The sequence below is a fragment of the Ixodes scapularis genome, unplaced genomic scaffold (genome assembly GCF_016920785.2).
Source record: "Ixodes scapularis isolate PalLabHiFi unplaced genomic scaffold, ASM1692078v2 PGA_scaffold5__190_contigs__length_132052651, whole genome shotgun sequence".
NCBI classification, from domain to species: Eukaryota; Metazoa; Arthropoda; class Arachnida; order Ixodida; family Ixodidae; genus Ixodes; species Ixodes scapularis.
In genome coordinates, this window is record NW_024609880.1 from 124,866,461 (window position 1) to 124,893,880 (window position 27,420).

Sequence of the window (27,420 nt, forward strand, 5' to 3'; positions counted from 1 at the left end):
GTGGTCCTGGAAGCCGTATCGAATCCGTTACACTCATGAAGTTCTCTCGAGCGAACCTATTGTAGGAAACAACAAATATTACGTAATTTGTAACATAAATAAATGCACCAAATGCAACGAAGCCCCTCTTGCCTAACATATTTCACACAAAAAAATTTTTTTAAGGGCGAGTTTTGTTAAACAATATTTATCTATGTTATTAAAAAAAATGTTGGAAAGAGAAAACTTGCGAAAAAAATGCACTGCGTAATAATTAACCTTCAAAAATCTGAGGAGACGTTCAAAAATAAGCCTTTTTAATCATGCTTTTAAACATCATTTAATATCAGGCGAACGCAAATGTTTTCATGGTGTCTTGTTTTAGACGCGATGGCTTTCTGTTTGCTGTCCATTTGGCCGTATAAATGGACAAAATTGTAATCAGTATAGTCGTAAAAGCCGGCTTACAGATTTGGACTTGAGTCTGACTGCTTACGTCGAGATTAGAGTTCCTGTATAGGCTCCCTACGGGAGCCAGAGTTGCGCGTCTGTTTTCCACGTGCCGCCGCGCCGGCATTCACACGAGGGAGAAATCCCGGGGATTTCTCCCTCGTGTGCGTCACGAGGGATTTCTCCCTCGTGATGCGCGCGTGCCGGGGAGAAATCCCGGGGATTTCTCCCCGGCACGCGCGCATCACGAGATGAAAACGCGAGGCTTTTGCACATCGCAAAGCCTGACGTTTTCGTCGTGGAATGCACGTGCCGGGGAGAAATCCCCGGGATTTCTCCCTCGTGTGAATACCCCTTATGCGCCGAGATCCGATCACGTGAGGAGCCGGATCAAGTGCCGTGCAGGAAAGGAGACGTTGCACGCGCCCCGCCGTACGTACCCGCCGTACGTACCCCGGCGCGCTCGAACGCGCGCCGCCGCTATTCACCGAATGCACTCTCGTGGGGAGCAGGATCAACCTGTCGTGCAGGAAAGACGGCGCTACGGGGATGAACGCGCAGCTCTGGCTCCCGTCGAGATTAGAGTTCCTCGATATGCTCCCCCGAAGGAGGAGTAGAGTTGCGCATTTGTTTTCCCCGCGCCGCCACGCCGCTATTCGCCGACATCCATCGCGTGAGGAACAAAGCATCCGGCGCCGTGCAAGAAAGCCACCTTTACGATCGCTCCGCCGACGTTGCTCGCGCCCCGGCGTAAGTTCCCCTGCTTTCCGCCTCCTTTTCCTCCTCTCCTGTTTTCTATGCGCGGCGGCGCGCGCGGCGCCGCTATTCGCCCAATTTAGTCACGTGAGGAGCAAAGCATCCAGAGCGTACGGGAAAGCCGGCGCTGCGGCCACCCGCCGAGGCTGAATGCGCAACTCTGCTGCCGCTGCCGTACAGATAACACAGTGGCGCCACCTATCGGATAATTTTCGTCCACTTCACGTAGACTGTATATCCCGATTTCTTACGCACCATTCATGCGCCGTGGGCGTAAAATAATTCTGAGTGTTTTAAGCGGCAGTTTTTCATGTATAGTGCGTAAATTTGACCTTGCTAATACCGCAGAACCTTCAATCTACTTTAGGACGTATATACTTCGTCTCACCGTAGTATGGAGTATTGTTAGCCGCGCGTGCTAAAAGCGCGAGCTAGTTGCTTCGAATGAAGCCTCGGCGGCTGAACGAGCGCTCGTGCAGCGAGTGCTCCAGTCAAGGCAAAGCCAGCCGCTCGCGCTAGCACAACATTCGCGGTTAGTCCATGCTAAGGTGAGACGAAGTATAGCAAGACCGAAAGTGGGCCAGTGCTGCGCGATAGATGGCGCTACTGTGTCATCTCGTCGTAAGCAGCCCCTAGGGGTTGCAGCGCATTGTTGTTGACACACGGGAAGAGGAGAATCCTGCACGTATTGTTAGCTTTCTTGGGCAGGGGCAAGACTCGCACAGGCGGGGAAAGAGGGTGAGAAAAGAGGGGTTGAGGGTGATTTGGGTCCCCAATCTCTGGATGAGTAGGGTCGAATCAGAAGGCTATTTTCATGAGGGAGAGGGGACACTGCAGAACTGTCTTCTGGTATGGAGATCACAAATTAATCGATGACAGTTAAGACGAGAAGGCGTGGCTGGTCCAAGTGGCGGGCCGGTGGGCTAGAGGCGCGTTGCAAGTCCAGTGGCTTGGAGGTACTCCAAAAAGAGATTCATAAACAAGTTCTCTTCTTCGTCGACCTCCGGTAGGAAAAAGGATTTCGTTCTTTTAAGCCACGGTTGAGCCTGCACTTAGGATAGTGGTAAAAAAGGACCGTCGAGCTTGATCGTAGTGAGAACAACTTAGGAGGACGTGGTCAAGGTCCTCTTGGACATTGCATCTGGCACAGTTCGGTGTACTAGGCCTGGAGATCTTATGAAGTGTTGCTGATGTGTAGGCGCAGTTTGCACGAAGGCGATGGAGGAGCGTGGAATCTGATATGGTTAGTTTTGACTGAGGGAGCGATGAAAGGGGATTCCCGCTTGCAACTTCTGTATGGGGGTGACTCATTCTGGTAATTAATTTGCACAGTCTGCGCGCTTCGCAATAACGTGGGATGAAAAGACTTGGTTTTCTTCCTTGTGTGCCTTTGAAGCAAGGGCATCGGCGCGTTCGTTGTCGGGGATACCCATATGTGACGGAATCCATTGAAAATCCAACTGCCACCCTCGCATGCAAAGTTTTCGGGCCTTGTCGGCCACACATTGGGCCAGAAAAGGAGCCTGGTCTGAAGCTTCCAAATTGGACAACGCACTTCGAGAGTCGGAGAGAATAACAGTCTTGCAAGGATTGAGGTTGTGAAGCGCACCTAATGCCGCTGCTAGTGCAGCCAGCTCCGCTGTCGTTGACGTGGTTGCGAAGTTGAGGCGGTGTGATGCTTCGATTCCGGCATCGGGAATGACGAATGCCGCTGTAGATGTTGCAGTTGTAGGATTCGTTGACCCGTCAGTAAACACTTGGAGCCAACCATTGTACGTGCTTGTCAGTTGGTCAGCCACAAGCGACCTTCCGACAGTGGCTGAGATAGAATTCTTCGGTAAATAAGGAAGAGTTTCTTCTACAATGTACGGTGGTTGGATTATGAAAGGTGCTGTAGGAAAGTAATGGCTATTAGGAGGTCCAATTTATAAATTAAATTCTTGTACACATCGACCTATCTGCGAATCAAACCGATCGTCAATGTTGGACACCAGTGATGTTGCAGATCGTGCTCCATACATACGAGTGACATGATTCATTGCTCTTATTCTTATGCGCATAGCTACTGTTTGATCCTTGGCCTCTACGAGTGTCGCCGTATTGCCCGCGAAGCGTGGAAGTCCAAGGCACTGACGGAGGGCACACGGTGAAAACGTCCGAGTGTGGTCATTTGATGAGCCCTGATTGTGATGAGAGGTAGGCTGTATAACATCCTTGAGAGGATAAGGCCAGGATAGAGAATTAGAAGTTTTTGAGGAGGCAGTCCAGATTTCTGGCGATGGAACTGACGGAGCACAGTTAATAATTTAGTGCACTGCGTTACAAGTCGGTTTATCTCGGGTTTCCAGGTAGCGTGGTCATCTATTTTCATCCCCAAGTATCGGTACATTGAGACTCTCTGAATCGGTATTCCTTTGGTGGCTGGCGTATTTGTAACTTTGCGGTTTGGATGTCGACCAGGGCGGCAACAGAGGAAGGCTGTTTTGCTTGTAGATAAGATAAAGTAAGTCCTAGTTCTTCTAGAGTAGAAGTCGTGCTGTCGAGAACTTTTATAATGTTTTGCCGATGGTCCGTGACAGTCTGGATGGACCGACACACCAAAATGCCACATCATCGGCGTATATCGTCATGTGAACAGTTGTACTGGACGTTTCTGTGGAGTTTATGTATAGCGGATGTTCGGCCATGGTAAGGTTAAACAGAAACGGGCTCAGTACACTTCCTTGGGGAACGCCTTGGGTCACCGACCGACGAGTGCTAAGACATTCGGCAACTCTTACTGTTAGGCTGCGGCCAGTGCGGAACGCGGCTATATAGTCATATGTTCTTCCACCAATTCCGTACCGTGTAAGTCGACGCAGAATAATATGGTGTGGCAGGGCATCGAAACCTTTGCTTATGTTCAAAAATATGCAGTAGACTGTTTGGTGAGTTGAACGTGCATTTTCAAGGTTCCAACCGAGATCAGCAATGGCGTCAAAGGTGCACTTCTTTCGTCGGAATCCGTAGAGTTGATCTGGCAGTGCTCCTCTGGATTCAAGCAGCCACGTAAGTCTTGAAAGTACTAGTCTTTCTATTAACTTCCCAACACAACTGGTCAGAGAAATTGGCCGGTAGGATTCAATCTGTTCACCGGGTTTTCCTTTCTTTCTGATAGGAACCACTACAGAGGTGAGCCATGCTGCAAGGATTTTTGCCGTTCTCCATATGTTGTCAATACACTCCTGTAAGGCCTCTCTATGCGGGAAAGAAAGATTTCTCAGTGCTTGAAACGTTTCGCCGTCTGGTCCCGGAGCGGTTCGACGGCGCGAGCGTCGGAGGGCAACATCAAGTTCAGTGATGGTGAAGTCAGCGTTCATTTCTGAGCATGGATTTGTTTTTAATGAAACTGGAGGCTTGTCCCTGTATCCCTGTGGTGGCGGGATTGGGGCAGCGAACGCATCAGCAAGAAGCTCCGTGGTTTCTTGAGTAGTGCGGCCTAGGGCTAGCGCTAATCCTACAACGGGATGCTCGGGTTGCTTTTTATTTTTCAAGAATCTGATGATCCTCTATGCTCTCGAAATACCCGACGGGGAACCGAACGACTCGCATAGTTGACTCCGCTGTAGGCGTTGGAGGCGCTTAGTATATCGGCGAAATTTGGCATCGATCTAGCGATGTTCAGTCCAATCATCCAGATCATCTCTTTTTCGAGCTCGTCGCTGCGCGCGGCGTCGAGCAGCCCTTAGGTTTAGGTACATGATGTCGGAAACAGGCCGGGTGTATGGTACTCTAATGGTCTTTGTTTACAGCTGATGTGCTTTTGCAATCATGGCTGTGGTGTCTTCTGTCGTGCTGCCAGCCAGAGCGAAGTCCATATAAGATCAGAATACATCCCAGTTGGTAACTCGAACTTCTCTGTAAGTTTTTCTTGTCTTTTTGGCAAACTTGCTGGTAATCATGATCGGTATATGATCACTACCCCAGGAATGGGCTAGCACATTCCAATCTGCCAGTATATCCGGGGACAGGAACGTCAGGTCTAATACGCTGCTGCCAACTCCACGTCTGATGAACGTTTCAGCACCGTCACTAAGTGCCTCTAAATAAAGTGAAGATGTCATACTATCAAGGTCAAATCGTTTTCTTGTATTTTCGCGGTCATCCCATACCTTGTTGTGGGCGTTGAAATCTCCACAGAGTATAAGATGGCCTCTGCTTCTCTGCTTTACATCGAAAAGCTGCCCGACATCCTATTTGCAATTTGGAGGGACATACACTGAAACGACATGTGAAGTCCACGTTTTTGTATCTAACAGATACAGCAGCATATTCAGCACTACCCTTCGAAACTGAAGATAAATCTACTGGTGATTGAGGAAGCCCGGCGCGAACAAAGACTACGTACATATCGTGGCTTGCAGTCCTTCCCTTTTGTAGAACTGTAATAGGCTGCGTAGGGCGACAGGTGGCAGTTGGATGGATCGTTGTTAGGTTCCTGAATCGCCAGTATATCAATCCTAGCGGAGAGTAGATACTTCTGAAGATCTGGAAGACGGGGATTTAGGCTGCAAGCGTTCCACTGTAGTATTCTTGGAATTTCGGGTTTATCGTTTGTACGTTTCTTGAAGTTGTGACTGAGCCGAGGCCATCCGCTTCTCGCGGTAGAAGGGTCCTACGGAATTAAAAACAGCGCGGAAAGACGAGGACCTTTAGCATCGTTCATTTCTAGTACAATGGGCCCTTTTAATTGTTTCACTGTCCCTCAACTTTAGCATCGTTCATTTCTAGTACAATGGGCCCTTTTAATTGTTTCACTCTTCGGTTCTCGTCTTTCCGCGCTGTTTTCAATTCCGAAGTATGTACCAACTCGCGAGCTTTAGAAAGGACCTACTTTCAAAAAGGATTCCATTGCAAGCAGGGCTTGCACTTCGGTAGGTTGTCTGAATCAGGGATCGCTTAAAAGCATTGAAATAAGGACGTTACCAAGACCACCAGTCTGCTCTTTTCGTTTACGCCTTGGAGCTGATGATACCGACGTGGGTTGACGGATGGTCGTCCGAGTGGTGGGGGCTGATTTCAGTAATTGCATTGTTGATGGAATTCCTCTGGCTGTCTCAGATGCGTCTTCATGTGGCCGACGTTCTCTGTGTTTTTCTGTCACTCCATTCGTCGTCTTCTTCAATGCGTCACTGTAAGTTGGCTTTTGAGCTCGCTTATCCGTTGGAACCGGGACAGGTACGGGGACGCGCACTTCAGGGTTTAAGGTGGCCGCAAGCGCACGATTTTCCTTGCCATTTAAAACGTCCTGTCTTCGGATAACTGAGGCAGTCTTTCTGCGTTGACACCCAGAGAAGGTAGTGGCATGCTGGTTACCGCAGTTTGAGCATTTGAGATCTTGCCGATTGGTGCAAGTCTTGTGGTGGTTCGGACCTGCGCACACTTTGCAGCGCCGTGGTCCACGGCAGTATTGCGCAATGTGTCCGTACCTTTGGCAATGATAGCACTGCACTGGAGGACCAAAGTACTCGTCAACTGTGTGACTTGTGAAGCCTAAGAGAACGCGTGTAGCATCGGTTGGTCTGGGCGGAAGTGGAAGAGCATGCTTTCAGTCTTGCGGTGTTCCACGTTGCCGTCCTCTTGTCCTCTATACGAAATTTGCCGTTGAACAGAAATAACTCCAAGATATTTAAAATATTCCAGTAGTTCTCCGTCGGTATACTCAATCGGTACTCCTTTGATCTTTCCCAGATTCCGTGAGTAGGAGTGGGGTACACTTGTCGACACTTCAATAGAGCAAAAGGTTGATATGGCTAGTAATCTGTTGGCTGTTTGCAGAGATGCAACACTCACGGAAAGGCTCCCGTCTTTGTTCATCCTATGTGACAGTAGCTTCTCCTGTGCAACATAAATGATCTCTTTGGCCACTTCGTTCTCCACCCTCCACAAGGATGCATTGGAGCTGTTGGATTTGAGAACCACTGTAATGCCCGCAGGGCGGTTTTTCTTGTAGTGGACTGGGGTAAAGGGCCGATTATCTTCGTCGGCTTCCAGAACTTGCATGGGATCATCTGGAGACTCGTTGTCGTTGGAACGTAAGATATCACCTTGAACGGAATAGGTAGAGGTATTATCATCATAGTCTTGATATGAGTCTGGGTCTGTACATAGTTTTTTAATGGGAGCTTTCTTGAGGTCACCGGGGATAAGGGTCGACGGTGGGGTGGCGGTACATTGAGGTGGAGACTTGCCATGTGATGGTCCAGGATTCCCTCTTTTGGGTATTTCGGCTGGTGGCGGTTGGTCCATGGCCCAGGTCGCCGGTCCGGTGTTTACAGGAAAAGGGCGACCATGCGCCACGTCCGGGACCTTGCCGCTTGAGACGTCGATAAGAGAATCTGGCTGAATAATAACACGAAACTTTGAAAAATCCTATTTTTTCAAAAGAGCAGGAAGAATGGCGTAGATTTCCTGAAAACGGTCGTCGTCTTCTCTGGGTTGCAGCGCAGTCGGTTATTTAAGCGGTACTTTGTGAACCACTCTTAACCGTTCAAAAAAGGCAATCGTCAGATTATTTTTGCTTCTTTGTAGGTTTGCTGATATAATAGTGCGGACTGTCTTGAGTGCGCTAGCCGTTTAACAATGGCTCCCCGCTAACATTTGTGACTAAGCTTTCTCGGCTGATATGGCAGAGCGAGAAAAGTCTCTGTGTCACAAGTTCTACCTGGCTTTTCTTTACGATTGAAAAAGAGAAAAAAAAAAAAGAAATACAATAATTATGGTACAGATGTTGCTGCGTCAATTGTAGTTTTGAAATTAAAACAAAAGTGCTAAAATACTGGTGTAAAATGTTTTATCTAAACAGCATAAATTCGACATGCCGAGGAAATCTTCTGTTGTCACATTAAGTAACTACAAAACTTTCACTGCGCTTATACGATGCTCACATTTCAATGAGAGAGACATCGGTGCTGTGGGCAATCACCTCCAGTGCAACTTTTTTATTTTCCGTTTCACGGATCCAGGATATAATGGTCCCCTGTTCTTCGGGTGAGCCAAAACGTAGCAGAATGCCCATAACATCTTTTCCGGCAAGGGTGAACCTATTTTCAACCCACCTGAAAATGTGTTAAATACATCACTATCACGCAAAAAAGTTATACGGCTCATGTCATATGAGCCGTAAACCCGTGCAAAATCGAATTATATTTAATCAAATTCTTTAAAAAAAATCTTGAAGCTTGAGGAGTCGTCAGTCCATGCATCAGCAATTGGTGAGCAAGCAGTTTTTGCTGAGTGACAAAACAAACGCGCACAGAGATACATATTTATAATTTAAAAAGTGTCTACTGGAGTCATCTTTGCGCAAGACATGCAAAGTAAATATTTGGTATGTGCCGAACCAACGGAGGGTATAGCACGCCCTAGCAAAAAGAAAAAAAAAAGTAAAAAAGAAGAGAAAGACGTTTACGTCTTTCTCTTCTTCTCCCTGTAATGCCGTATTAGAGCGCAGCTTTTCAGGAGGAGGAGGGAAGGGTACTGAGGGGAGGGTATACCCCTCCTCCTTCCCTCCTCATCCTCCCTGCTACTCCTCCCCTCCTCCCTCCCCTCCTCCTCCTTCACCTCCTCTCATCCTTCAGGCTCATCCCCTCCTCTCCTCTCCTCCCCCTCCCCTCCCTCCTCTCCTCATCCCTCTTCCTCCTCTTCTCCTCTTCCCCGTCCTCTCTTATCCACCCCTCCCCTCCTCCTCCCCCTTCCTCCTCCTCCCCTCCTCCTCCTCCCCTCGCGTTGCATCATGGGAAATATCCCATAATGCACCCGCTGTTACGCCGACGGCGACGCCGACGCCGCTCAAGCCGGAAACGGGCGCCTAAGAGCTGCGCTCTAAAAAAAGAATGAAGATTAATTTTGATCATCTGTAGATTCTCCGACGTGCTATCAACTCTCGATTACACAGCACCTTTTCCGCCATTAACCTCCATCGGATTGCGGGCACCTTTAACAAGACTCGAACCCGCCAACTGGGGATCTGTCGCTCTTTACCTCGAAGCCACCGAAGCGGCTGGAAACATTGCGATGCTTCCTGACCAGCTCACATGCATAACTTTGAAACAAATGCAGTCACAAGTCAGACTCAGAATTGGGAAATGTTTGTGAATGTTTCATTTAGTTATATTTTTCATCGTGCCAACTTACAAGCAAGTTAACACAGTGGTCACTGGTGCAGTTTGTGCATTCGCCAGCGGTCGGTCTGCTACGTTGTTCCGGCTTGATTGGAGCATTTAGCCAATGCTGCTAAATGCCCCAATAGAGATACACTAAATTGGAGCATTTAGCCTATCTCTGAAACATGGGCTGCTGAGAGCTTCCATTTTGGACGGAAACTGTTTTCGCGCTAAATTCAATATTTTGCAATGGCGCGAGTTATATAGGTATAAATATGAACTCGATACAATCCAACGTAGCACTGGGTACACAACATTCAGTGTCCGATCAAAGTGGCCGAAAATTTTGTATCCGCAAAACATTTACACCACCTAAAGGTCCCCAAAACCTGTTTGAACGCCCTTGTGGCTGGGCTGTTTATAGTGTCCTGGTGTTTCTCATCGTAGCCACCTAACACCTTCGGGAATTTTACAGAGTGACTTAAAATATCAGCAATACGAAAGAAAATAGAAGCAATACGAAATACGCCCCTCTGTAGGATGTGAAGGACACTAATCCACCATACGTTTTGAGAAAAAAACTTTCAGCCTTTCCACTCTGGTGAAGTAGGAAGACCAGCAAAGCTGTACTATGGTGAAACGACCTCAAGGACGACTTCAAGGACGTCACTTAGAGGACGACGTCTAGGACCACGTCTAAGACGACCTCAAGGACGACGCCTGGAGGACGACGTCTAGGACGACCTCAGGAACGACGTCTAGGACGACCTCAAGAACCGCGCCTAGGACGACCCCCAAGAATCGCGCCTAGGACGACCCCAAGGATCGCGCCTAGGACGACCTTAGGGTCGACGTCTAGGACGACCTCAGAAACCGCACCTAGGACGACCTCAGGGACGATGTCTAGGACGAGCTCACGGACGACATCAAGGACGACTTTTAAGACGACTTCGAGGACAACGTCTGGGACAACCTCAAGGACGACCTCGGGGACGACGTCTAGGACGACATCAAGAATGACTTCTAGGACGACCTCGAGGACGACCTCAAAAACAACTTCACTGTTAGCAAGTCCCGTGTATTTAGCGAATATTTGGGGTGAAAAACACGCTATTTACACAAATTACCATACATTTACACGTTGAGTAATGATTCGTTCGAAAATCATGCGAGGTTCTAACAAACGTGTTTTGGTTCGGTCATAGACGCATAGTCGTGTAGCCGACCTCGAAAACACGCATCACCCCCGACGACGACCGCAGCACTGCCGGCTATCGAAGCACCGGAATGCTTGGAGACAGAAAGGAGAAAGGACCGTCGAGACAAATGCCGCGGAAAGAAGCATGTCTCGGAGACAGATGAAGACAGATATGCACCAAAAGCTATTACGCCATGTCGCGGGACGGGATGAACCCAAGGAGGTTAGAAGTACTAGGAGAGGGCACGTTCCAATATTGGTGAAGCCTAGTCATAAAAAGTTTAAACGATGTTGTGGCCAACGTGACCGTAGATCTCTCTGGCCATTGGTGCGCGTGACATGTCACGTGTGAGATGGATGGTTGATTGTAGAAGGGCACCTTGCAGGCTTGCGCGCGCTCCGTCCGGTAGGTTTTATCAGATCGTAGGCTAGACTGGTGTATTCTAGTACCCCATAGCTAGACGAAGGCTAGCTGCGGTCACGTGATGGGGTCACGTTGGCATGGTAAGCGAGGAGAGTAAGCAGGAAAGTGAGAAAGAGGCGAGGCGTCAAGGGAGCATGGCTTGTGGTGGCTACGCGGCTGGCGTCATGCCCTCTCCTACGCTTCTATCCTCCTTGGGCGAACCCCGCGCTTACCGCGCTCGCTGCATGGAGAAGAGAAGGGTAGGAGAGTGCATGACGTCAGCCGCGTAGCCTCCACAAGCCATGCTCCCTTGACGCCTTGTTTCTTTCTCATTTTCCTCCTTACTCTCACCACATCACGTGACCATAGCTAGCCTTCGTCTAGCCTTCGATCTGATAAAACCTACAGGACGGAGCGCGCGCAAGCCTGCAAGGAATCCTCCTACAATCAACCATCCATCTCGCACGTGACATGTCACGCGCACCAATCGCCATACAGATCTGCGGTCATGCTGGGCACTAAATCGTTTAAACTTTTTATGACTAGGCTTAACCAATATTGCAACGTGCCCCCTCCTAGCACTTCTAACCTCCTTGGCTCGCTGCCATTCCTGCCATTGATTCTGGTCGATGGCAATGCGGCTCTCCTCTTGTCGCCCATGTTTGTATTTATTGTAGGGGTCTTGATAACAGTCTCTTACGCACCAAAAATAAAGTTATGGGTCTAATTACTCGTTCTAAGCAGTTAAAATGCATATAAAAAGCGTGTCCTATATCTGAACACGTGATATTGCAGTTCGTTTCGTTTTGGCTTCAACCCTTCAACTGCAAGCGATGGTGCCGCCGCTTCTTGTGCACCCTCCTCAGAATTTACGGCGCTCCGTGGTGGCCGCCATATTAAAACTTTATACCAGTTGCTGCATCTGTAGGTCATCTTTAAAGGGGCCCTCCGGAGCGTTTTGCGATGGTTTATTTATGGTGGTAACTCAATCTACAGGCCCTAAGGATCCTAAAAATCATAAAATTACGGTCATGCGCGGCGGATTTCCCTATTAAAATTGCTATCAAAGTCCCCGGCATGCCCCCCTTTCTGAGATGACCCCGGAAAACGGGAGGGGCATCTCGTTACACGTCAGCCAATAGCAAGCGAAGGATTTCGGCGTCATTGCGCGTCACCAATGCGGCCGACCGCCGACCCGCGGAGGAATCTCTCGAACACTCGCGGACCGTCGTCAAGGAGCCCGGACTTTGTGCTCGGCAGTCGTCGTTCGCCGCACCGCACCGTCACGCTGCTACTGCAATACGCAGTCGCATTCCACAGATGACAAGGAAAAGTTTGACTCGTGGACGTGGAAGGATCGCAAAGCTGGCTTCGGAGTCGGGATCCACGGGAAGAATTAACACGTGTCCCTCAAACGCACGCCCGCAGACGCCCCGGGAAGCAGACGAGCCGACGCGCCGACGCATCACGCCCTGGCAACAAGATTGCGGGGAGAAAACATAGTTCGCTGGTTTTGGAGCGGTAATTGCGGACTATGTTTCCCGCACCACAATCAGTTTACGTTTTTCTCAAACTGTAATTTACAACAAGCTTAAAAAGTGTTGCAATAATAACGTTCGCATTCACCGCGAGATGCAGCATTTCCATTGGTCAAGTTTTAGCGATGGGCAGGGAATGGGGGATTGTCTTCCAAGAGAAAATAGTCCCGATATATTTCTACTGCCATCTGCTTTATAAACGGTTTTGTAATCTAAAATTTTGTATACATATTAACTTGCACCTACAACGCAATATAACAACATAAACAGACGATCGCAGAAATCTCCGGAGGGTCCCTTTAAGCTAGAGCTGACAGAGAAAATCTGGCCACGGCGCAACGCCGATGTACGCTGGAAGGTAGAGCCGGTTTGCTTTCGTTGCTTTTGATTGGTCGGGCCGCTAGAAGCTCGTAGGTTTGCAAGCACATGTGGCGAAGACGTTAGCGAAGAAGTGCCCCTGTGATGTCCCCAGAAGACGGAAAGTAACAATGGTAATCGTCGTGTGTGCTTTGAAGGCGAAGGGGGTCACAGGGTCCACGAGTGCGCAACCACAAGCCAAGGCTCGCGTCACCGCTGCGTTTACTTCCGCGATCTCGTTCTGTTTGGTGCAACATGGCGATGCGAAAAAGAGCTGAAACGTTCGTGGTGCGTGGTACGGTGCTTGGAGGTAGAAACCCACACTAACACGGAGCGCAAATTGGTTGTTGTGGGGTGGAGGTTCAACGGGTTCAGTCCCGTCGTCGTCAGCTGATTCGGCCCAGCTGATTCGGCCCAGCTGGTCCGGGAGGACGCAGCGTTTTAAAAGTAAATCATCCTTCGTTCCGTTTCAAACTGTGGAAGTATCTCGACGCATACCGCGAGTAAGAAGCTGCGGGCGTTTTCAACAAAATTACGGACTCCGGATTGTTGTCCTAAATCTGCCGTTTTTGTGCTTCGTGTTGGACTGCGTTTGCACAGCGACGCACACCGCTCAAGTAGATGATTCGGTCCTGCAAACGACCGGTTATACAGAATTTCAGGGAAACTTAAGTCACCACCGATATTTTCCTGTAAATCCCGTGCCAGTTTGTTGCGCTCATCATGCGGCGTGAATAAATTAGGGCAAGATGTCCTACCTGCTCACAGATGCATGTACTGAGACCATTTTTTACGTAGTGAACGTAGTGCTTTTTTTATTTTGGGAAGAGGCTTTGGTGCATTTATTATGGTACAATCACTGGAGAGTTGAGAAATTGGAGAGAGCGAGCAAGCTTTCCTAACTTTGTCTCTTTCTTTCTGGCACTGCCCTGTTTCAGTTTCAGTAGGCATATCTACTAGCAGCTACAAACTACACTAAAGCAGGTAAAAGATAGGGGAAGCTTAGGACGATGCGGACTCCATGTTTCGCGCTTTTCGCAAGGTGACGGGGTAAATGCTTTTGCGAGGTATGCGGAATATGCAAGCGATTTTGTTACGCCCGTCGTTTGCGTCTCTCCAGCAAACGAATAAGATGATCTACAAAGGCGCAATCACAAGCCAAGATTTACAGTGAGTTTGCTTCGGTGGTCCGTGTAGTTATATTTTACTCGGCTCTCTGCAACACCGTGTCATGACGAAGAGCTGGAACGGTCACGGTTTGTGCTGGCCTCCCGGTTGACAGAAACCCGCATCGCCCGCATCGGCACCGAGTGCGCTTGGGCTGTTGATGCTCAAGCCTTCCGCGGCTTGTCGCCAGCTGATTCTGCTGGTCAACGGTGAGGAAGCGGCGAGTGTGACCTCTAAAGTGAATGTAAATCCTGGTTCATTCAGTTATTCGGTGTCAAAGTGTGGAAGATGTCCAACGTGTACTGAGGGCGGGAACTACGAGCGTTTTGCCTTGCTTTTATAACCGAAACTAGAGCAACGAGATAACTGCCTTGCGTACTCCAAAAGGACGAAAGCAATAAGTTTCAACAGGTCGAGTACGTCACCGGGGATGTAGGCGAGACGGTGCACAGTTTTTAAACGCTTGCAGTATCCACGAGTGGTACCAGGAAAGCGACGCCAACAGAGAAGGAGCTCGCGATTCAGCATAATGCAGTGCTACGGGCCCGTGTATCTTCAAAGTTCGGGGTGGTGGCAGTATAAAAAAAATAAAAAAAAAAAAAGACCCATTAGCTCCCCACACCAGTGTTCACGAATAACACCGGTCACAAACTCCCAAGCACCACCGCTCCACTCGACACCGACACCACATACGACAACAAACTGCATCAAAACGCCCCAAAAGTGAAGGCGTCTGGTCCCATACTGTAACTAGCGGAAGTGAAGTGTTGGGCGGATGTACTTCACAAAAATATGTAAAAAATGTTTTGCGCAAGGATTATTTTCATTTATTATTGTATACGTAATGACAAAATCCCAATAATTTGTTTTTCTATCTAATTCAAGCTAGTCGGACTGCTCATAACACTGGTCAAGCAAGAAAATAACAAAAAATTGAACTTTTTTATGACCGGTTTAAGATTTATTGTTAATATATCGTTATTTGTCGCAACGGACTAACATTACAGATTTTGCCTCCAAACGTTTTAAATGCAAACAGTTCTAACATACGGGTGTCCACTGCGCCGCGTTTTGTGTCTTCTTCTATATATCTGTAATGATCAGCGACCAAAGAGCTCACCCGCACTTGTCAAGGTTATATGCCCCGCCGGGAGAGATGAATTTTAAAGGAGCGATGCAACAATTTTTGTACTTTGCGCAAATACCGCTTAAAACAGATCCCTAACGTTAATGACCTATGAAACACGCATTCGTTTTTCACCCCACGCAATAGAAGTCCCAGAAAAAAATTAAAGAAAGACGAGCAGCGTTCACCCCCTCAACTCGCAGCCAGAACAAGCGGCCACGTGATCTGGAGCCGATTATATGCCGCCAGTGTTGATCATAGCCACGCGCTGGGGTTGGCAAAGCGCAGGACACGCGCTGAGTTCCAGACATTGTTATGGCTCGGCTGTTGTCGTCGTTGCAGCGATTGGACACGGGTCACAGCCCGAATGCTTCTCGAGCTAGCAATTGTCACGAGCCCAAGTCGAGTGCCCACGCAATGCTCGGGTCCAATCTATGAACCGCATTCAAATATCGTCACTTGGGTGTACTGCGATCCCCGAGTTACGTCATCAAATTTTGCAAAGGAGAGATTGAATGAAAATGATCGCTTTTGTCCTTGAAATTACACCGTAACAAAGGAGTTTCTTGGCCAATGGCGTTGCGTGTGAGTACCCTTGAGTCCCAGGTGTGCCAGTAAGCCCGTGTAGAGAGAAAAACATTCCAACTGAATATCGTTGCACAGCTCCTTTAAGTAGGAAGTGTCGGGCGTAGTGTCGGTTGTTGTGTTGTGTACATGCCGGTGCTGTGTACTACGTGGTACTGGTGTTGCCTGGGATGTATGTAGGGTTGCTGTCTAGTCGTGGTCGTTTCCAGCGTATTAACGGACTCGTTTTTTTTTAAATATAGGCTGCTAGAAATCTCCCTAGGTGGTGGAAGTTACCGCCCGTTTCTGAATAGTTTGCTCAAGGTATTTATCCATGTCAGTTCGGCATTCGTTTTTTTGTCTAGCTGCTCCGTTGAAGCTACCGACACCGCCGACCGCCGACGACGCACGCACGTACGTACGTACGTACGTACGTACGTACGTACGTACGTACCTTTGCACGTAGATACGTCCACCGCTTGGAGACTTAACTGTGTATAAAAGACATCGAACAAGAACTAACGCGTCTTGTATGCTTTCAATTTGCCTGTTCTTGGCTGCTGGCCGCCATGTTTCATAAGGAACACGCCCGAAACGTGTTTTGCAGAAGGCAGGCACGGTGTACGTAGCGTGTTACGTTTACACGGCACCTCGTGTGGAGACGAATAACACACATGGCTGCGTGTAAAACGAACACGTTTTGACGTGTCCTCTATGGGACAACAGTTTACAGGTCTGGGCGTGTTATTTTTGCGAACAGTGTTCTAGGGCGACCTCAAGGACAACTTCTTGGACGACCTCGAGGACGACTTCTAGGACGACGCCAAGTGAAATTCATCCTTTCCACTCTGGTGAAAACCAGATTGGAAAGGCTGGAACGGTTGCCGACATCTATGAGTGACAGAGGCAACCAGACCACCGGCAAGCCGGTCGTCTGGTTGCCGCCGTCGCTCTTAGATGGCGGTAGCTGTCCAGAGTTTTCTGTCGACAATAATTTGGTGACGAACACGAAACTGGGAAAACTAGCCGTTAACATATCCCCTGTAAAAAAAAAAATAATAATAAAAAAAGAAAGAACTACAGAACTTACTGGTTGAATTCTTCGTAACCCTTCTTCCAAACGGAGCTGCCTTCATTCCAAAGCAACGTCGAGGCATTCACACAGCTGGGGTGGCCGATACCGCACAGGATGTTGGCAGTGTTGACTTGAGCGTAACTGAACGTGGATAAGTAATAGCAGGACGAGAAAGGGAATTGTTAACTGTTGCCTCAGTCAGGGACAACGCGAAGCCCTCGTCGGCCTCGCTCATTTGGTCCAAACGCGTTTGTTTACAAGATTTCCCTTTCTTCACTTTTTTACGGACTGTTTAATTTCTTCTACCTGTTTCTCCTCGACAAGGTTTTGCTCTCATAAGAATGTTGTAAATCACTAGACGTAGCACAGACTTCAATTTTTGTCCTCTCCGCAATGGCACTAGAACTCGTCAAGACCGAATTAACCAAAACAATTTTTGTGCAGTACAACTATTCGGAGAGCAAGTCATCTGCTTCTTCTGGACCTCAATTCTAGATGCCTTGAGGTCTAACCACTATTTGTCTTTTAATCGGCCACTTAGAGTTCAGTGTTTGAACATCATCGCCGCCCCTGCGCAAGAAGCAGACGAACTTGCGCTCCGCATTGAGTCAACACCACCTGGAATATTCAAAGCCAGTGAACAGCCTCTGCTACCCCCTCGTGACGTCATCACACTTGAATGGCGCCAACTCAGACATAAGGCCCAAGTCCGATGGCGAGCGTCCTTCGACGCGTTGACTGGACACGAGGTCAAGCCGAACGGTGACTCAGCGCTCTTGTCTAATGTTGAAGCTCCAGCTCACTGTGATGACGTCGGAAGGCTAGGGAGCGGGCTTTGATCATACTAGATGGCGTTGATTTAGTCGAATCTATCACGTGGACTCATATATTGAGCATAGGAAAATATTTAACCACACTACTGCAGGCATAAATCGTTGTACTCATAGGCCTTGTCCCCTTTAATGTAAAATTTCAAGTTTAAGCGTTGAAGGTCGTCACAAACAACAGTGGGCAACGAAGCTTCTATTGCGCTGACATCATCGTAGATCTTAGTTAATCCTGTGCCTTAGGATTGCAGGCCAGACACATCCGCGAAAATTATACTTGTGAGTCGTGACCGTTCTGACACTTTAGTATCATCATAACAGAAGCACCTCACTAATACAAATTCACACTCCTCAGTGGATTGTTACTAGACTTGTACACATTTTCTGGAGGGTCAGCCTCAGTGAGGACATCTTAATAAAGTGTTGTTCGCGTATGTGCTGATAAAACATGTAAGTAACGGTAAAATAGCATACTGCAAAACCTAACGACCATGTCGACGTGCAGCCTGTTATTGGTGGAAATGCTTCTCTGAACATGTACGAGATTTCCTGTATTTCCCTTTCTGCCCTTCCTGCCAGGAACCTTCATGGTTTAATTGCGGTATGTAATAAACCAATAAAAAATAGTTACTTAAACTTGGGAGGATATACTTCAGAAGTTACACGAAACCAAATCGACCTAATAATGTTTACAGATCTCGCATGACTGCATAAAACCAAAATCAAAGTGAAAGGAGTAAAAAAAATCTTGACATATTTTTGCGGCAAAGTGTATTGACATCACATCCAATTCATACTCACGTAACGTCATTTGCCACAGGCTTGAAGTCCATTTTCTTTGCGACGTTATCCATTATAGACAAAAGTCGTTCCTGAAAGAGTGCCGCCATTTAATCGGTTAAAAGGATGAAGTTACATTCATTTCAACAAATGATTATGATAACCAATTATCGAAGTTGCATGAAGTTGCAACATATTAATGAAAATTAAATATTCCTATTGTGCATCTGCTTCTGAATTAAAATATCAATTCGCAGCTATCCCAATTTGTCGCTAAAATGCAATACAAAACATAATAAAAGCACTGGCATACAACTACCAGGTGGGCAAATTTATCGGTCGACACATGAAGCCCGATACTAAAAACAAAGGGGGACACACACGTGAGCTCGACAAGATTGTGGACTCCAAAAGCGAATTTGTAAAATAAAAGGTCAGAATTGCTGCAGTTTTTAAGTTAAAATAGTTAATTCAATACTGTATATTGAGCGGATGCAAACAAGATGTGTGAAGTTTAAAAGTAATAAAGACTCAGAGACTTGACTTCTACGAAACCGCGATATTCGTGTCATACGAATGTGTAGAGGTACAGGCGCGATGTATTACCACAAAGAAATAGTATAGTGACTGTGTTCTCATTTTCTCTATAGGTACTTTGAAGGATATAGCTTATGGGAAAAGGCGCGCGAAAACAAAGAGGTTTACAGATCTTTAGAGAATAATAAAATTAAGAGAAAATAACTAGTACAAGAGTTTCCAATCGACACCAATATTTTGTTCCCGACTTGATCTGTGCAAGCGTTACGCCATTTCTTGGTTTGCATTTTACAACGAGACGTAGGCCAAAATAAAAATTCTCCCTTCCGAAACCGTCGCATTTCAGAAGGTACCGTTTCTAAGACGCTGTATGACAATTATATATAAAAAAAAAGTAATATTGTTAACAAACTAAATTATCAGTTTTAATTTTGTTTCCGTAAAAGTATATTTGCAAAGTAACTTTGAAAGAATCCTGTTGCTTTTTTCCGTTATTTATAATTTTTTAGTACGCATAATCTAAGGTTGATAACAAAAAGTAACGAAACTTAACCACTTTTGGGAGGTTAGTCTGAGGGCATCTGACAACAGTATAACACTGCAACGTGCAGCGCTATTGTGAAAGGTTTTAGATGCGCTATCTACATTCCGGTAAAAAGCAAGAGCGTAATGCAGTAGTGTTAGCTTACCATGATTTGCTCCGCCATGTCAGACCGCTTAAAGTAAGTATCCAAAAGAAGCGAGAAAAGATCAGAATGATACGCATGCCAATGTTTCACGTCAGATGTCCGTGCGCCATACTCCATCTGCCATAGCATAGTTTCCAGGGTCGTCTTGTTTTCCCTACGAGTAAGAGTCCTGCATTTCCGAGCAGTTCACACAGGGCTAACGTATGTAATTGTTGTGGCGTGCTTACTTAAACAATTTCTCTGACTGGTCACACAGCATCCAAGCGGTCACCGTATCAATTTCCTGGGAAAGTACACAACGCTTAACAAAAAACAACAGCATGCGAGTTTGCTGCGATCACACAGCTCATTGAAGTCCTGCGCAGCCAATGTCTCACCCAATATTTGTATACCTAACGTATACTCGAAAACTGATATACAATATTGTGGTGCCCTCAATTTTTTTTATTGCACTACCTTGTCTTCCCCTTTAAGTGTACATGTTCGCAAACGTGTGTTCCGAAAACACCAACAAGGCCCTACCGGTCGTAACTGGTGCTTGTGAGCACATGACGTCATTTCCGATACCCTCCAGAGAAGAGGGGAAGAAGGAGCTTCCCTCTTATCAGGACCCTCCTTTGTGCCTCCCGGATTAGCACAGGCGTCGCTATTCTCCTCCCAGAAGATTATAGGAGATTAACCTGTCACTCAAAATTCTTACAAAAGCAGCTTCCCTCTCCTCCTTTTACTTGGTGTGCAAAAGTATGCGATGTGACGTCAGTGCAAGGAGCCTATAGCCTTTCCTGCGTTCCGACAACGTTCAACTTCCAGCCTACAAATGCCCCCATTAAGAACGCAGCCAATTTCTAACCCTGCTCCTTTTGACCTTACGATGGACAGTGTACGATGTTACGAGCCATGAGAGCCACTCCACTGCCATGGGAGCGTCCCGTGACTTTCTGAGGTGCGCAGCGGCGTGCGAGGCAAGTGATCACGTGATGCTCTCAAAGTGCTGGATCGTCTGGGATTTGGCTCGAACTGATTAGGGAGCCTTCATGTGCGCTTTGCTAGGGTGATGCCACCCTTTGTAATACCACTCGCCGACAAACCAGCAGCCATTTTGGTCCTCGGCGATAATCCGTGGGGCTTATAACCCTCCCGGAAACGAGCACCTTATCTCAGAAGTTCGGAGCAGCGTTGTGGAACCCACGGAGGGTGGATTAGCATTTTCCCCCTCGGAAGGGATTACCGATGGACACAAAGGCCACTTTCCGGCGCACGGGGAAACAATGAGAGAAACAAAATGGCGGTGGAAGAGGGTGTGGGAAAGGGAAACAGGCAGTTGGCATCACTCTATGCGAAGTGCACATGAAGGCACTCTAGAACTGACAGGTGCATTTCAACTTGTGCTGAAACGTAGTGTGCTCCTTGGTTTGAATCTATCAATCGAAACTTAACATCAACTGCAATGTTCTAAACGACAGGCACTTTTCAAAACCACGTCAAGCAACATTGACGGTCGCCAATCCTTGTGCACAAAGCACGTGTGATTGAATCAAAGTCGTCACTGAATGCTATCACAGCCCTAGTGTCCAATACGTGCTCAGAGTACGTGCCCAAACAATTGCTGACTTGGATCATTTGTTCACAGGAGCCACTAGAGGGAGTGCGCTTTTGAAAAGGGTATATTGCCGCGCCCAGGGCTGAGAAAGCAACGCTCGGTCACGGACCTCCAGAAAGTTCTCGTTTATTCATGTACCGCATGTAACTTCTATCATTTATTCCTGCTTTTGTTTTCTAGAAAGTGCGTGTTCATTCTCGCCCGATCACGCGACGCTCGAGCTGCTTTCGCCGAATCTTCGAGATAGCGACGCACTCTAGATAAGAGGCCGCCCGCGACCTTGTCGAGTCAGTCTCGCCTCAGCGTTTGATCGTGCTGCTTCGCCGCCTTCGAAGCCCGCGACGCTCTGTTGTTATCTTTCTTTTGTACCCCTTTTATTTTTGGCACAAGTTCGCCACATTAAACGTTTATTTATTCCTGTTCATTTCTTGTTTATTAGTCACCACCCGTGACATTTTGGTGGAAGTGCTGGGTACCGCATGTTCGTGCAGCGCAGCCCCCCAAGTTCCCGCACTGCAAGTCCGAACCCAAGCTCCCGAGGACCCAACGAAGACCAGATCGAGACTCGATCAAGTCGCCGAACCCAAGGGCTACACCCGGAATACGGACCTTTACCACCCAGGACCAGGCAGCCGACGATGGCCAACCAGTCGCAGACCCCCGCCGCTCCTGCCGTCGTCTACCTACCCGTCGCTCCTCGGACACCGGCTCCATTCCACGGCGAGCAGTACGAAGACGTCGAAGACTGGATTGACCAGTATGAACGCGTTGCCCGCCACAATTGCTGGACGGACGAGCAGCGCCTTACAATGTCTATTTTTCGCTTGAGGGGACTGCCATGCACTGGTACGAGAATCATGAGTCCTCCCTGACGTCGTGGGACATTTTCAAGAACGATCTCAAGGCTACCTTCATCAACCACCACCGCCGAGAGAGAGCCGAGGACCTACTGCGAACCAGAACCCAGGGCCCCAACGAGAGTGTCACCGGCTTCGTAGAGGACGTCCTGCGCCTGAGCACCCGCGCCGACCCTCGGGCTACAGAGGAGAAGAAGCTACGAATCCTCATGCGGGGCGTGAGAGAAAACATCTTTGGTGGCCTTGTCCGCAGCCCTCCGACAACTGTCGAAGACTTTGTCGCCGAGGCAACGAACATCGAGCGTGCCCTGCAAGCCCGAGCCAGCCACTACCAGAGGCTACCCGGCGTCAGCGCGGTTCCGCCGTCCGCTTGCGACCTTGGGTCCAGCATCCCAAGCATTCGCGAGATCATTCGCGACGTCGTCCGGGAGGAGCTGCGAAAGCTACTACCCGCCGCGGACCGACCAGCTTCGCTCTCCATCGCTGAGGTCGTGCGGGAAGAGGTGCAGAGAGCCATTCAACCAGAGGCTCCCATCAGCGCAGCAGTCTCCGAAGAACCCGCGCTAACTTACGCCGCAGTGGCCCGACGGCCACCGCCTCCTCCTCGCGCCTATGTCGCGCCGCCCCGACGCCAGTCTCCTGCGCCGCAGCACGACCGACGCCACGACGACCAGCCCCAGTACGCCAGCCAGGAGCCCCGTGCACCCCGGAAGACCGATGTGTGGCGAACGCCCGACCGACGCCCTCTGTGCTTCCACTGCGGGGAGGCAGACCACACCTACCGCCGATGCCCATACCGTCGACTCGGGCTGCGCGGATTCCACCCAAGCGACCCGCGCCCCCGGTATGGTGAACGCCCTCGGGAGATCGACGAGTACCTGCGACGACCCCAGTCCCCCGAGCCTGCGTCCCGCCGAGAGTTCCGGTCGCCGTCACCGCGACGTCCAGCTTCGCCGATGCACCGACCGCGACGTGAAAGCCTGTTCCCCCTCGCTCCTCGCCGGGGAAACTAGGCGCGGCAACCCCTGGAGGTGGAGTTGCCGAAGACGACCGACGCCAAGATCCTCCACGAACGTCGGGGGGCCCCCACTCGAACGCCACCAGAGACCAAAACGACGCCGCTGCAGTGGTGTCCAATACCCTAAACGTCGTCATCGACGGCCACGACGCATCCGCACTCGTGGACACCGGAGCAGACTACTCAGTCTTGAGTGGGAGGCTCTCCCGCCGCCTTCGAAAAGTCATGACGCCGTGGGATGGACCACAAATAAGAACCGCCGGAGGACACCTCATTACACCAGTCGGGAGATGCACCGCTCGCGTCGAGATTCACGGCGAAACATGCCCTGTGAAGTTCGTCGTTCTGCAAGACTGTTCGAGGGACGTCATTCTCGGAATGGACTTCCTGTGTGAATACGGCGCCATCATCGACCTTGCGGAGAACAAGCTGACGCTTCGGAAGCCTGCCCCATCGGTGGAAAATACCAAACCGACGTTAGCTGCAGTGCGAGTCCTCGCCAGCCACGTAAACCTGCCGCCGCTGTCGAGTGTCTTTGTGCCCGTCGGGACCGAAGGAGCCACCTGCGGTGTAGCACTGCTGGAAGGAAGCGTCCAACTTCTCCTCGGACGAGGGATTGGCATTGCAAGAGCCGTAACCGAGCTCCAGGACGGGCGTACAGTAGCCCTTGTCACCAATTTCCGGCAAGAGTCGCAGCACCTTACAAAGGGTACAACTGTGGGCTACGTCGAGGAAATTGAAGACTCAGCCGCGATCGCCGTGATCTCAGAAGACGCCTCTCCGACGCAGAACAAGACAATCACGTCCTCAGAGCTCGACATCGACCCATCCCTCCCAGACCCACAACGACGACAACTTCGTGACCTTCTCGCCGAGTTCAGTGAGTGCTTCTCCACGTCGTCGAAAGTGCGCCAAACGACGGTTGCGAAACATCGGATAATTACTGATGACGACGCACTCCCTGTGCATCGGCCGCCGTACAGGGTCTCCGTGAAAGAAAGGGAAGCCATCCAGCAGCAGGTACAAGAAATGCTTGACGACGACATTATCCAGCCCTCAAGCAGTCCGTGGGCTTCACCGGTAGTCCTGGTGAAAAAGAAAGACGGGACTCTTCGGTTCTGCGTGGACTATCGCCGACTGAACGCCGTAACAAAAAAGGACGTCTACCCACTGCCACGCATCGACGACACCCTGGACCGACTACGCCACGCCCGATACTTTTCATCGATGGACTTGAAGAGCGGATACTGGCAGATTGAGGTTGACGAACGAGATCGTGAGAAGACGGCCTTCGTCACGCCGGACGGACTGTATGAGTTTAAAGTAATGCCATTCGGGCTGTGCACAGCGCCGGCAACCTTCCAGCGCGTTATGGACACCGTCCTTGCCGGCTTGAAATGGCAAAGCTGTCTCGTCTACCTCGACGATGTTGTGGTCTTCGCAAGCGAATTCGACGAGCACCTGAGACGACTGCGAGCCGTTCTACAGGCCTTCAAAGCTGCTGGGCTGACCCTCAAGCCTTCCAAGTGTCGGTTCGCCTATGGTGAGCTCAAATTCTTGGGCCACGTCGTGAGTGCTCAGGGTGTAAGCCCTGATCCCGCCAAGACGTCCGCTGTCGCCGAGTTCCCGAAGCCATCGGACAAGAAGACCGTTCGAAGATTCCTTGGGCTGTGCGCCTATTACAGACGTTTCGTTCGTGATTTTGCGCAAATTTCTGCACCGCTGACGCATCTGACGAAAGACGACGTGCAGTTCCAGTGGGGAGAGGAGCAAGAGCAAGCGTTCGACGAACTCAAGCGGAGGCTCCAGTCGCCCCCTATCCTCGGACATTTTGACCAGTCGGCGGAGACTGAAATCCACACGGACGCCAGCAATACCGGTCTCGGTGCGGTACTCGTTCAGCGACAAGAAGGGGCAGAGACAGTAATCGCTTACGCAAGCCGGGCGCTGTCTAAGGCAGAACAAAATTATTCAACGACCGACAAAGAATGTCTTGCTGTCGTCTGGGCGATAACCAAGTTCCGCCCGTACTTGTACGGGATCCCGTTTCGCGTGGTCACAGACCACCACGCCCTCTGCTGGCTCGCAAACCTCAAGGATCCGTCCGGACGCCTCGCCCGCTGGAGCCTTCGACTGCAGGAATTCGACGTAACCATTGTGCATAAGTCCGGCCGCAAGCATAATGACTCCAGTCGAACCTCCAATCTCCGGCGCGGACGACGATGACGACGCCCGTTTTCTAGGCGCAGTTGACGCTACCGACATGAGGGCACTGCAACGCGACGACGCGGAACTTAGCTCCGTGATTGACAGCCTCGAAGGTCGAGGAGGCTCTGTCCCACGGGTCTTTTCTCGGGACCTACCGAGCTTTGTCCTGCGGCGAGGCGTGCTCTTCAGAAAGAATTTCGGAACCAGCGAAACCCCCTGGCTACTGGTTGTCCCCGCCAGCCTCCGAGAAGAAATTTTTCAAGCGTGCCACGACGACCCAACGGCCGGACATCTCGGCTACAGCAGGACCCTTGCCCGGATTCGTGACAAGTACTACTGGCCAAAGCTTCCGAAGACCGTCCATCTCTACACACGATCGTGCCATGAGTGCCAGCGACGCAAGAAACCACCGTCAAAGCCAGCAGGTCTCCTTCAGCCGATTACCCCGCCAACCAAGCCCTTCCAACAAATTGGAATGGATTTGCTGGGTCCTTTTACACCGTCGACGATGGGGAACCGCTGGATAATCGTCGCCACCGATTATCTTACTCGTTACGCCGAGACGAAAGCCCTTCCTTCGGGGACTGCTGTCGAAGTCGCCAAGTTCTTCATCGAGTCCATCGTCCTCCGCCATGGCGCCCCCGAAGTACTGATCACAGACCGAGGGTCATCGTTTATGGCACAGTTGACCCAAGAGATCCTGCGTCTAAGCCACACGGAACACCGTCGAACAACGGCATACCATCCGCAGACCAACGGGTTGACGGAGCGGCTCAACAAAACAATCGCCGACATGGTCTCTATGTACGTCGACGTGGAGCACAAGACCTGGGACGAAGTGCTGCCCTACGTCACGTTCGCCTACAACACAGCAGTGCAAGAGACCACAGGAGTGACGCCCTTCCAGCTGGTGTATGGCCGGGCGGTGACGACTATGCTAGACTCTATGTTGCCGCACGAGTCAGTCAACGACGGGAGCGATGACGCCCAGGTGGTTGCTCAACGGGCAGAAGAGGTCCGCCAGCTAGTCAGACTACGAATTCAAGACCAGCAACATGTCGACGCTCGCCGGTATAATCTTCGTCGCCGCGACGTCCACTTCCAGCCCGGAGACAGAGTTTGGGTGTGGACGCCGATTCGTCGTCGCGGTCTCAGCGAAAAACTCCTGAAGCGCTACTTTGGGCCCTACAAGATCATCCGACGCCTCGGCGATCTGAACTACGAAGTTCTACCCGACGGAACGCGCCCATCTGCAAGACGTCAGCCGCGACCCGAGGTGGTGCATGTCGTCCGGCTGAAGCCGTATTACGAACGATAGGACTCTCCACTCTCGTCGACGAGTAAACTGTGGACTGTGAACTCCGGCTAGCAATTCTGCTGTCCTTTTGTTTTTTTGTTTTCCGTTTTTGTGCTGCATCGGGACGATGCACTTTTAAAGGGGGGGATAATGCCGCGCCCAGGGCTGAGAAAGCAACGCTCGGTCACGGACCTCCAGAAAGTTCTCGTTTATTCATGTACCGCATGTAACTTCTATCATTTATTCCTGCTTTTGTTTTCTAGAAAGTGCGTGTTCATTCTCGCCCGATCACGCGACGCTCGAGCTGCTTTCGCCGAATCTTCGAGATAGCGACGCACTCTAGATAAGAGGCCGCCCGCGACCTTGTCGAGTCAGTCTCGCCTCAGCGTTTGATCGTGCTGCTTCGCCGCCTTCGACGCCCGCGACGCTCTGTTGTTATCTTTCTTTTGTACCCCTTTTATTTTTGGCACAAGTTCGCCACATTAAACGTTTATTTATTCCTGTTCATTTCTTGTTTATTAGTCACCACCCGTGACAATATTAACAGCTTGCCAGGATTCTTCTAGCAAAATACGAAGCAAGACACAACTGACGGTCTGCAGTAACCGATATAGGCACGTTTCAGATTAGAAATGATTTCCTTAATTAAGCATTGACGTTGAATCACAATATAGACTTTCTTTAAAAAAATGAGGCACAATGCCCACGCTATGGTGTGTTCATTGTGCTTCTGTGCACGGAAGCCACAGATGGAAATATATGAGAACGACCGTTTTTACCGTAACGAATATTTAGGAATAACAGTTACCGAAATGATTTTTATATGGAATACGATGTCTGTTTTTTCAGT